Source organism: Lithobates pipiens, unplaced genomic scaffold (assembly GCF_037356315.1).
Source record: "Lithobates pipiens isolate NorthernLeopardFrog02 unplaced genomic scaffold, aLitPip1_a1.2 Scaffold_23, whole genome shotgun sequence".
Taxonomy (NCBI): domain Eukaryota; kingdom Metazoa; phylum Chordata; class Amphibia; order Anura; family Ranidae; genus Lithobates; species Lithobates pipiens.
Window position 1 is genome coordinate 124,020,851 of NW_027507785.1, and position 12,213 is coordinate 124,033,063.

Consider the following 12,213-nt stretch of genomic DNA (forward strand, 5'->3'; position numbering starts at 1 on the left):
ATAGAAAATGCTCCTAGTGTACAGCAATGTGGGACACACAAAAACACCAATTTCATAGCAGTTTTAACCAATTCCAAGCATAGCTTGGTTGAAAAAATTCCATCTAAAAACCAAACAGCTTTGAAAACCAACCAAACAGATGAATGAAACCTAACCCAGCATCAAACCTAAAAAAAAATACTTTTGCCACTTTTTTTCATGAAACTCCAAAGTCTATGAAAGACTAAATTAAAGAAATGCTACATTTACAGGAAAATAAAAACATTTAACCATTTCATGCATAGTGGTCACTACAGTGGATAGCTATTTAAAAGTGTTTTTCATGTATATGCAGGGGGTTCTGAAGGTATGGAGGCATATTGACCAATACAGTGGACACTAGTATGTTACCCCATACTCTGCCACCCACTGAAATGCCATTGTAAGTGCAAGAAAGAAGGCTGACAGAAACCCAGAAAGGTTGAACAGCTCAGGAATATTTTGCCAATACCTCTATAGCAGGAGACCATTGGAGGTAAAAAAAATATATGGTAACATCAAGTAAAACCTGAAGCCTCTCTCCCCGGCCTTGTTTGCCCTGGCCATGGAACCTATTGCTGAGGCTCTCAGGAGTTCGGCTGAGGTCCGTGGTCTTCGGGTGGGCTGGCTGGAGGAGAGAGTGGCTCTCTATGCAGATGATCTGCTGCTTTTTTTGAACGATCCTGGTGACTCTTTGCGGGGCGCACTCGAGATTATGGATGCCTTCTCTGTCTTCACCGGGTTGAAGGTGAATTGGCATAAGTCTCAACTCTTCCCGGTGGACGAGGGGGCCAGGACCTCTCCATCCTCTACCACGCTTCAGTGGGTGGATAGGTTTACCTATTTGGGTATTATTATCTCAAGAGAGAGCAGGGACTTTGTTCGGCTCAATCTTGAACCTGTACTGGTAGGGATCAAGTCCAAATTGAAGGCGTGGGGCAATCTTCCCCTCTCCCTTATAGGTCGCATTAACCTTCTTAAAATGAAGATTCTCCCCAAACTTACGTATATTTTTAGGAACTCTCCGCAATGGCTGACTAAAACCTTCTTTAACTCCCTGAAGCAACTTTTCCTCTCCTTCATTTGGGGCCCCAAGTCCCCTAGATTCCGATACACCACTCTCACCAGGCCTATGGGTAATGGGGGGTTGGCTCTTCCTGATTGCCACAAATATTTCTTAGCTACTCAGCTCGTAACCGCCCACTGGTGCTTGCGGCCGGACCTGACCAATGCTGCAACGGTCCTGGAGGCAGCTATAGTGGGGTCTCTGGAGGCCCTGAGGGGGTTGATATTCAGGGGGCTAAAAACTCCTCACTGCCTCACCCCTTCTATGCGCACCACTATCAGGGCGTGGAAGGTGGGAGAGGCGCTGAGGGCATCCCTGCCGAACTCCTGGTCTCCCTACACCCCCCTTGTGGCTGAATCCTAACCTTCCGCAGTTCAATACCGTCCCGGACCCGCAGGCCTGGGCCAAATATAAAATACTGACTCTTGAACATGTCATCACTAACGGGGAACTTACTCCCTTTCATATACTACGCACTAAATTTAATGTGCCAGCGTGGGCCCATTTCCGATATCTCCAAATAGCTCATGCATATCGATGTCAATTTTTGGGTCAGCCGGTTGTGTTAGAATACTCTGAGCTTGAATCCATCCTTTGGGTAAAAGACCTGGAGAAACCCATGTCTCAGATTTATGGGTCCCTGCTGGTTGCTGCCGTCCCCGAGCTGTCCTCCCTCCGCAGGAAATGGGTGGGGGACATACCGGAGTTAGATGACGACGACTGGAGGGAGGTTTGAGACTTCCCATTCTCCCCTTTGGTATCAGCCAGGGACAAACTGGTCCAATACAAAATTGTTCACAGGGCCCATTATACGCCCCACAGATTGCATCAAATGTCGCCAACGCTTTCCTCGGCGTGCTGGCGATGCTCCTATCAGCCGGGAGACTTCATTCACATTTTCTGGACTTGTCCAGCGATTGAAGGTTACTGGAAGGAGGTTCTCCTGGTGATAGGCAAGACCACTAAGATTAGTATCCCTTATGACCCTAAATATTGCCTGCTGGGGCTGGTGGAGCAGATGTCGATCCTCAGAGCTAGGAAAACACTTATATCCTTGTTATTGTATTATGCACGAAAGGCCATCACCATGACCTGGAAGCAATCGTCTCCCCCTTCTATCAAATTCTGGAAAAACCTGGTGAATGCTAGTTTACTCCTCTATAAGGCCACCTACTCGAGCAGGGGTTGCCAGCAAAAATTTGAGAAGGTGTGGACCTGCTGGTTGGATGATGACACTACGGCAACTGATGTAGTGTTTACTCCATAATTCCTCATTAAGGTCATAGTGGGACGATAGGTTGACCCAAATGTTACTATGATATTCTGTCCTGTATATATAACATGTAGCATGAATACCTCCTGTAATACCCTCTCCCCACATTGGGGTATAGCTAGTTAAGGTTGTGGTTGTTTTAAGTTGCCCTGCTGCGGCCTGTTGCTGCATCGGGAACAGATTGTATGTTATGAGAATGTGTCTTCATGTGGCCGGTTGCTGCATTTGGAGGATGGCCCCTGCGTTGGCAATGTTTGGCCCCTGCGTGGGCAATTTGTATTCCTATGAAAACTCAATAAAAAAAGATTTAAAAAAAATAAAAAAACCTGAAGAAACGTATTGTAATTAAATTTTACTAGTATCGATTTTATGTTTGGTGGAAATTACAATTAATCATCTGTCCACTACATTGGACATCATGCATCACTAGTTATATTTCAGCTACAATTCATAATAATTACTGGAACTTTGTTTTTATTGAAAATATTACAGCTGCTGTAACTTTTTTTTCTTTTTTATCTGTAAATCAATTTATTTATGCTATTGAAATGTAATTTGCAGTTTTTGTGACCAAAACATTTTTGTGCAGATAAGTTCCAGTGTGTTATTAGGAACCCTTGCACACTGGACATTTTGTCAACTCCTGTAGATGCCTTTCCTCCTGGCACCTTTGTGCTTAAAAAATGCTCAACACTTGTTTACACATGTGTAACTTATTTAAGTGCATCAAGTGGAGCAAATACCATCATACTGAAACACATGCAGTCCACTCGAGTGGACATGTGAATTGTTTCCTTTTTATGCCCAAAGAGCAATAAAAACCACTGAGGAAAAAGTCCTGACTGACTTTCATAGTTTATGCATGAAAGGGTTAAAACTGGCATCCAAAAACTTTAAAGTAAACCCCTTTTACACCACGCCGCCCATAGCGTCGGCGGTAAAACGCCGCTATTTTTAGTGGCATTTTACCGTCTGATTTGCGGCCAAAAAAGGGTTAAAACCGCCGGCAATATGCCGCAATAGCAGCGTTTTGCCGGTGGTATTACAGCGCTGCCCCATTGATTTCAATGGGGAGCAGCAGTAAACACACCGCTCCAAAGAAGCTGCTGGCAGGACTTTTCCTGACGTCCTGCCAGCGCAGATGGCAGGCGCTATTTCTAACGCTATAGCGCCTGCAAAACGCCTTGGTGTGAAAAGGGTCTTAAGCTGCTGACCTGTAGGTATGCATATCAGAGTATTAAATTCAGAAATCATTGTCAATATACTGCTTGTGGATTTGTGACAACTAGGCGGAGAGCATTTATAGAATGTGAAGTCAGCAATGGCTGCTTCCAGTTTTCAAAAAAAGTTTCTTCAGAAGAATAAAAAAAGTCACACCTAATGAAGGGGAAAACAATGCCAATAAATATGATGCATATGATTTCCAGCCACAAACAGGTTAAACGTGTCTAGTAGGCAAGCATGGAATCAGTTTCTCAGCTCTCTAAAAGCCCTTGTGATTGAAGTAACTAATTATTAAGGTGGATCCTTGCACCAAGTTTACACTAAAACTTTGTTAAATCCTTTAATGACTTTTACAGGCCTCCAACAAAGCTACCCTATGAAAAAAAAAATAGTGGCAAGTTGAAAGGCTGTAGGCAGGAAAATACATTTTAGACATGCGAGTGTGGGAACTAGATTTCATATAAGGCCAAAAATGCAATCATAGTGATAGCAATCAGTAGATTTATACTATATAATTTATATATACAGATCTTCTGTAAAACTAAATTAAAAAAGAGAGCTCAAGCCAAAACTACCAAAGATAAAAACAACTTTTTTGCTGGATTTCCCCCACTGAGGGCCAGAATCCTTCAACCCACTTCCTCTGAGCCCAGGTTGTCCTGGACCTGCCCCAGCCTGTGACTGGACAGTGATGAAGTGGGGTGGTGACATCACAATCTCTAATCCAATCAAAGAATACCTTGTATTAATTGAAAAAAAAAAAAAAAAAAAGTACAAGGTGTTCTATAAATGGCCGCAGTGCTGAGCTCATGGTCAGTGTGCAGTGGGGCATTCGCTTGCACCGAACTCCCAGCAGGACCCGGAAGATTGTGGCTACAACTGTATTATCACTGACTGCTACATTGATTTTTAGCTTCCCCAGAAGCTTGTCAGGTATTAGTAACGCATACTTTAATTGTGCCAAGCTTGACCAATGTAATTATGCAATACAAATCATTTCTGGTGTTAATTATTAAACCTACATTTAATGATGTATTCATGATTACAGAGCTGCCTTAGTTTATGTATTTTATACCTGCCTGAAGTTAAGATTTAATGCTGTATTCTGACAAAAGCTAAAATCCTCTCTTGCAGTAGGGCTTCCCTGCACTGCAAGGGTTAAATGCTCGTTTAGGTCTAGGGCACCATGAAAAGCAGTTATTCTTATACATTCCTACTTCTTTTGCACTGCTAAATTGCTGCCTGCCTTTATTCCCCTATGCTCCAGTAGTTGCAGGTCCTACATCAAGTACAATGCAAGGCCTTTCATGGAACTTGAGGATGTCAGGGAACATTGCACTGCAGAAGTGTAGAGGAGAGAAAATGTATTCGAGTGGCTAGAATAAATATATTCTAACCAATAAAATACGTTTAGTGGCTTCTAATCCGCATCTGTTCGTAAACGTGAATTACAGGCCAAAACTAGCATTTTCTACACTGGATTTTTCACCAGCTGCTGGCAGAAAGATCCAGCATACATTGCAGTATTTTAATACACCTGTGTGCATTCAGCTTTAAATAGTATTAAAGTGATTGTAAACGATCACCCGGTAAAAACAACCCATTCAGTTTAAAATAGAAATGAAAGGCAAAACATTTTTTGTACCGTATTTGCAGGCGTATAACACGCACCAAGTTTAGGAGGGAATTTTTCAGGAAAAAAAAAAACAAAAAAAAATTACATTTAAAGCGGTAGTAAACCCGCAAATTTTTTTAATTTTTTTTTTACCACCTGCAAAGCAAAAGGCATAATGAGCTAGTATGCACCGCATACCGCTGTGAGTGGCCGGAGCCGCAATATCGTCACTCCCGCACATGCGCGCGGGAGATTTCATCCCGGCCGGGTCCTGCCACTGCCGGACTTTCAGCCGAGAATCCCCTTGTGCGCATGCGACTCTGCAGTCAGCGGCGCCTACCGAGGGGAATATCTCCTAAACCGTACAGGTTTAGGAGATATTTTTTTTACCTACAGGTAAGCCTTACTATAGGCTTTCCTGTAGGTAAAAGTAAAAAAATTAGTATACAACCGCTTTAAATGCCCATCAATGCAGCCTTATCAGTGTCTAGTGCAGCCTTGCCCCCCAGTGTCCAGTGCAGCCTTGGGTGAATTTAAAATTGGCGTCAAGATCACCGCCCAGACTGGGCAGAGCGAGCGCAGCTGAGATTGCAGGGACTGGGCGGAGCCAAGATACACATAGCCGAGTGTACCTGGCTCTTCTCCAATCACAGTCACGCCCAGTCCCGCCCTATGATGGATATAACACAGGTCCAATGGCGGGACTGGACGTGACTGCGAGCAGAGCCGAGAAGAGCCGAGTACACTCGGCTATGTGTATCTCTGCAGCGATCGCTCCGCTCACAATCAGCGGAGATTGACAAGGATCGGCGTATAACACGCACCCACGATTTTCCCCTGATTTTAAGGGGGAAAAAAAAGCACTTGTTATACGCTGATAAATACGGTAAATATTAAAAAAAAAAAAAAAAAAAAAACACACACAACACACACACACACACACACACACACACACACATTCTAAATACATTGTTTTTTTTTTTTTTTTTTTTTTTAAGGTGATCACATGCCCTCCATTCTCAGCTGCATAAGAGCTGGGAGGAGGAGCATTCCCAATTTGTGTAGAGAGTTCAAGGCAAGTCTGGAGGAGAGTACACTGAGAACTGACCACAGTGTACTCTCCCGCTTAGTGTGGTCAGTTTTTAATAGGAAAGCAAGGGGACTAGCAGGAACAACAGGGATTTCACATAAAGGAAGTAATTTAAAGAGAACAGGATACTCTCTCATACAAGTACATGGTACAGCAGGCACATATCAGAATTAGGAAGTGTTGGGGGTAACAAAAGCTTTAAACCCAAAACTAGAAAAAAAATTGTGCTTGTCCAATCGGATAATATCTGTCTGATGAACTGTCATGCTCGGCTCTCAAAATCTCTGTACTAACAATCCGATTATCTTACGATCGCGTCGAACACTATTTTTTTTGTCCGATTTTCAGATTGTGTGTATGGACATTAAGATGTAGTGGCTGCATTTGTTTTTTTTAGGCTTTTTTTCCCCCTCTGTTTTCACCTGGTGACCCAGCAAGTAACACATCTCTTGTATTAAAGTACCTACACTTTGGATGAAAGAGCAGAAGGGCACCTTTGGACAGCAGAACTGCCAGTCTAGGAGGGAGTGTTAGATGCATTAGTAGATTTAGATGCACTAACAAACTGAAGCCAAAGTCTAGCAAACACTGTTTAGCGGCTTGACAACCAGCCGCCGTCGTTATACGGCGACAGGTTGACTCTCCTGCGCAAATTGTCATAGCTGTGCAGCGGGTCAGGTGGACTCGATGTCCATCCGCGACCCACGATCGCCTATTACAGTGGCAAAATGGGGAACTGCCTTTGTAAACAAGGCGATTTCCCATTCTGCTTAATGATATGACAGATCTACTGTTCCCAGTGATCTATGTCATGTCCTTTGGCTATGTATTATAGCAAAAAGAAATTATATATATATATATATATATATATATTATATTATATAAAAAAAAATTATGTCGCTCTTTGTTTATAGTGCAAAAAAAAAAAAAAAAAAAAAAACTGCGGAGGTGATCAAATACCACCAAAAGAAAGCTCTATTTGAGGGGGGAAAAAAAAAGACGTCAATTTAGTTTGGGTACAGCATCGCACAACCGTGCAATTTTCAGTTAAACGGATGCAGTGCCCTGTCGCAAAAAATGGCCTGATCAATAAGGGGGCAAATTATTATTTTTTTACATACTTCTCTTCTGGGTAAAAGCAAGTGCTCTCCCGTGACCCAGAATCAGTGTACAGCAGGCTAAAACTCACTGTCAGCTGATGTCACAGAGTGGCTCCAAACTCTGGAAAGATCCCGACCATACTGTCGTGATTTAACCAGTAGCCTGTCTGACAGTTGCCTCAGTCTCCCAGTGCACAGCTGAGAGCTGAAGCCAGCTGCGCCTCTCCAGCCAGTGACTCCAGTGAGCACTGGAGGGACAGAGTGGAGAGTGATGACTGTCAGTCACCACACTCTGCTCAGAGCAATTAGTGGTCATTTGATTGCTCAGTTCTGGTGTGGGACATCTGCAGCATCACACTGATGACTATGTATGTTTATTTATTTAAATTTTTTTATATAACCCCAAACTTTAAGCAGTTACAGTTTTTTTTTTTTTTCCTTTTTGGATAAAGGTTTTATGTAAATAAAAGCTTATCATTCTAAGCACTTGGGTCAGTGGTAAAATGTTTGTCTCAACCCTCTACATCTGCAGAACAGCTTATTCTGTTGAAAAACATCATACTTGCTGGCCAGATCACTGGGTAAAAATAAAGAAACCCTAAAAAAGCAAGAAAGAAATCGAATGCAGCCATTACATCTAAGAATTGGTAATATGCAACATAATACATGTTTGCTTCAGGCTGGGTTCAGACTGCCGCATGGAGCAGCTCACAGCAAGTGTCCAGTGTGTCCCTCTTCACCGTTTCAGGTCCGATTTCAATTCTGAATTTAAATTTAAATTTACACGGTCCAGAAGACGCACAGGACTCCTGTGCAATTCGCTCCGCAGCCACCCCGGGGATGTGTGAACCGACTCCATAGAGAGCCGATCACAATCTCCTGACATGCGAATTGGATGCAGGGAAACTTGCATTCCAAATGACAATAGGGTGAACCCAGTTTTACAACCTCTTTAAAGCCCACCCTTTCACTCTTTTGCTGCTGTACATTAGCATACCTCCCAACTTTTTGAGATGGGAATGAGGGACACCTATCAGCAAAAGTATGCGGGCATTGGACACACCCCTTAAAGGAGAATTGTACAAAAATAGAAGATTAGTTAAACCCACGTGTGCTTTTTTTTTTTTTAACCACTACTATTCCTTTATATTGGCTTTTGGAATTTACAAAAGCAGCAATTTAGAAATCAAATGAAAGGTTTAGCTCTGGAAAACACTTTTGATAGATAAAAGGTGCATTTTATATACAGCTATATAGATCAGACCAAAATGAGGGACAAATGAGGAGGAATGAGGAACAGAGGGACATTGTTCCAAATCGGGGACAGTCCCTCGAAATCAGGGACAGATGGGAGCTATGGCATTAGTGTCAGGTGGTCGTAAATGGATTACAATCCCGATGTTTATCATTTTTTCTTACAATAGCTGCCATAGGCATTATATCCAAAGCATAGTCACCTTGGTTGTTTTTGTAGAGAGACGGCACAAAGATGCTGCAGTCTTCACCGGTCACTTATCCAGCCTTCTGTCCGAAGGGCAATACCGCGCCAATGAGGTAGATGTATAACAGTCTGTGCCAAAGAGACCGTTTCGTCCTGATAGGAAAAAACAATAGAATTAAAGAATATGAATCAGAAACTCAATAAAGCAAAATAAAAACACACACACAGCTTGCCTGAAGATATTCTAAAATACAAATGACAGCATCAATAGTATCCAATGTGACAGCAAGATGACAAGCGATAAAAAAACACATGCACGATAACGAGCAAGTAACAGAGAGGGGGTGAGCAGGGTCCAGTCACAGGGGAAGGCATTCCACCTATAACGAGTCATTAGATATGACAGCAAAGAATGATAATAAAGCAGCAGAGGAACAGACATAAACAAAAGAAAGTAGACTGAGAAAGTGACAAAGAGCCGCTCACAAAGTACCGTTATCAGCCTCGTTGTGTGTGCGCAGGTGACAGTGACACCAACACACACTGTGCTGTCATCTGAGGATGCAGCTGTCCGCATTCTCCTCACACAGGAAGCACATTGGTCGTCTTTCCTGTCAGTCAGGGCTGAAGCGCCCTCCTTGTTGGAGGGTTTGAATGGAAAGGGTGGGGGCAGACTTTGTACGGTCTCTCTGCAGGAAAAGGCTGTACTTGGCTCCTTGCCTCATTAACTGCTTCTGTACCACAAGACGTCATAAGTGTGCGGAGGCCGAAGCAGCGCAAACAACGGACTATTCTGCCTAAAGAGCGCGCATTTTTAAGAAGCGTGCTACCCTGACATGTATTGTCGCCTCCCCGGACTCCATGACACACCTCAGCCTCTCCTCCCTCACACGCTCCTCTTTGTGGTTCTATTCCCGCCCTCTGTCTGTGTCTCATGTCTGTCTGTGGGAACCACCTCCCCTCACGCCCCCATTTCTTTCTTCTCCGTGTTCTCACTAAACATTCTTCTGCTTTTCTGGAAATTTGTTTACCTTCTAGCAGCATTGCCCAATCTTCGGTAGTTATTGTATCAGAAGTGAGATAAAAGGAAATCTTCTTATTTAGGAGTGCTAAGGTCACATGTTTGGAGCTGGACTCTGAGTGTTTAAAGTGGTTGTAAACCCTTAGGCCCCTTTCACACTGACGTCCCGTTCAGGCCCGCCTGTCAGTTTTTCAGGCGGACCTGAACGGGTGCTCCATAGAGCTCTATGGAGCATCGGATGTCAGCGGTGACATGTCCGCTGACATCCGACCCGCTCCGATCCGAAAAAGTGTAACGGAGGAAAAAGCTATTTTTCCATCCGTCATCGGATCGGGTGACGACGGGCACTGCGGTCCGTCGTTATCCGATCTCCCATAGGGGAGAGCGGTGCTGTGACAGGTCCGTCCCTGCGCAGTGTGCAGAGACAGACCTGTCATCTCCCTGCTCAGCGGGGATCGACGATCCGCCCCGTGTGAAAGGACCCTTACAAACCACTTTGACCTACATGTAAGCCTAGATTAAAGAGGAAGTAAACCCTGATGGGTTTACTTCCTCTTTTTTTCCCTGCAAAGGTAAAGCATAATGGACTACTATGCATCGCATAGTAGCTCATTATGTGTCACTTACCTGACACAGGAGCCAGCGAAGTCGCCGCTGATCCCTGTAGTCCGCCGCGTCCATCTTGCTGGTGGCGTCTCGCAGCTCCGACCAATGACAGCGGCGCAACCGCGATGACGTCACTCCCGCGCATGCGCACGGGAGTCGCGCCTCGCAGCTCCGTTGCTGTCATACGGCGAAGCCGCGATGACGTCACTCCCGCGCATGCGCACGGGAGTCGACAAATTTGGCAAATCCATTCTTGGATTTGCCGCATTTAGTGCGCCTGCGCGCCGCTGTCTACGTATGCGCCGTAGACAGCGGTGCCCATTTTCGGGCAAATATCTCCTAAACCATATAGGTTTAGGAGATATTGCTTGGACCTACAGGTAAGCCTTAATCTAGGCTTACCTATAGGTCCAAGTTGTTTGGAAGGGTTTACTTCCCTTTTAAGGCTGTAGGTCCAAGAAATATCTCCTAAACCTACATGGTTTAGGAGATATTTACTAAAAGACAGTCACCGCTGTCTACGGCACATGCGCTGCAGACAGCGGCGCACTATCGCCGTTAGCGGCATGCCGCTGCTAACGGCGATATGCCCTTAGTGGCGGCTCCCGTGCACATGTGCGGGAGTGAGGTGCATCGCTGCTCCAGCACTGTGAGTGGCCGGAGCAGCGATACAAGGAACAAGATGGGCGCTCAGTACTACAGGGGACAGTGCTGTCTTCTGTGTCTGGTAAGTGACACATAATGGGCTACTATGCGATGCATAGTAGCCCATTATGCTTTACCTTTGCAGGGAGACAAAGAAGAAGTAAACCCATCAGGGTTTGCTTCCTCTTTACCTATTAGGAATTTGGTACAATTTGTTTCTGTTGCAAGTGCACTATTATGCTACACAATCACCTCCAGCAATTTCAGCAAGATAACAAAGAAAAAAATTCCCAAGATCTACATGGTTCCCCGATTGAAAAACTGAAAATTGTATCAAACGCTTTCCACAACTTTCATTTCCTGGTGTCAATCAATGGCAGCATACTACCACATGAATGCTGCGATGTTGGCAATAGGAAAATGGAAAATTGGGGGTTATTTACGAAAGGCAAATCCACTTTGCACTGCAAGCGCACTTGAAAGTGTAGTCGCTCTGAATCTAAGGGGTAGATCTGAAATGAGTGGAAGCTCTGCTGATTTTATCATCCAATCATGTGCAACTTTACTTCCAAGTGCACTTGCAGTGCAAAGTGGATTTTCCTTTAGTAAATAACCCCTATTGCATCAAATACTGGCACCGATCCATGGCAGAGTGTAAGGGCTGGGGCGTATGTTGCAGTAGGTGGAAGACCCCTCCTCCATATGTTTCCCATTAACCACTTGCCGATCGCTGCACACCAATATACATCGGCACAATGGCAGCGGTGGGCAAATGGGCGAACCTGTACGTCCCCTTTAAATGGTGGGGCTAGTGCAGTGTGACCGTGCCCGCGGGAACGGCAGACTAGATGTCTGCCAGTCTTTTGGAGGTCATGTCACGGAGCCGCAGAATGGGGAAGTGCATATGTAACCAAGGCATTTCCTCGTTTTGCCTTGTGACATGACAACAATCACTGCTCCCTGTCATCGGAAGCAGTGATCGCTGTCATGTGAGTGGAAGCCCATCCCCCCACAGTTAGAATCACTCACTAGGACACACTTAACCCCTTCATCGCCCTCCAGTGGTTAACCCCTTTCCTGCCAGTGTCATTTACACAGTAATCAGTGCGGTCGT

At 44.6% G+C, this 12,213-nt stretch overlaps 1 protein-coding gene across 4 annotated transcripts in view; it reads right to left on the bottom strand.

Moving 5' to 3' along the window:
• SUN2 (Sad1 and UNC84 domain containing 2) overlaps positions 1 to 9,732 on the bottom strand; it is a 213,860-nt gene extending 204,128 nt beyond the window's left edge. For 2 of the 4 annotated variants that reach the window (XM_077452307.1, XM_077452304.1), the window contains exons 1-2: positions 9,321 to 9,632; positions 8,844 to 8,980 (exon numbers count right to left, since the gene is read on the bottom strand). The gene's annotated coding sequence lies outside the window, so the exon portion shown is untranslated. Of the gene's footprint in view, positions 1 to 8,843; positions 8,981 to 9,313; positions 9,633 to 9,697 lie in introns of those variants that run through there. The other 2 variants (XM_077452306.1, XM_077452305.1) reach the window with 2 other exon arrangements.
• Between the last annotated feature and the right edge of the window lie 2,481 nt (positions 9,733 to 12,213).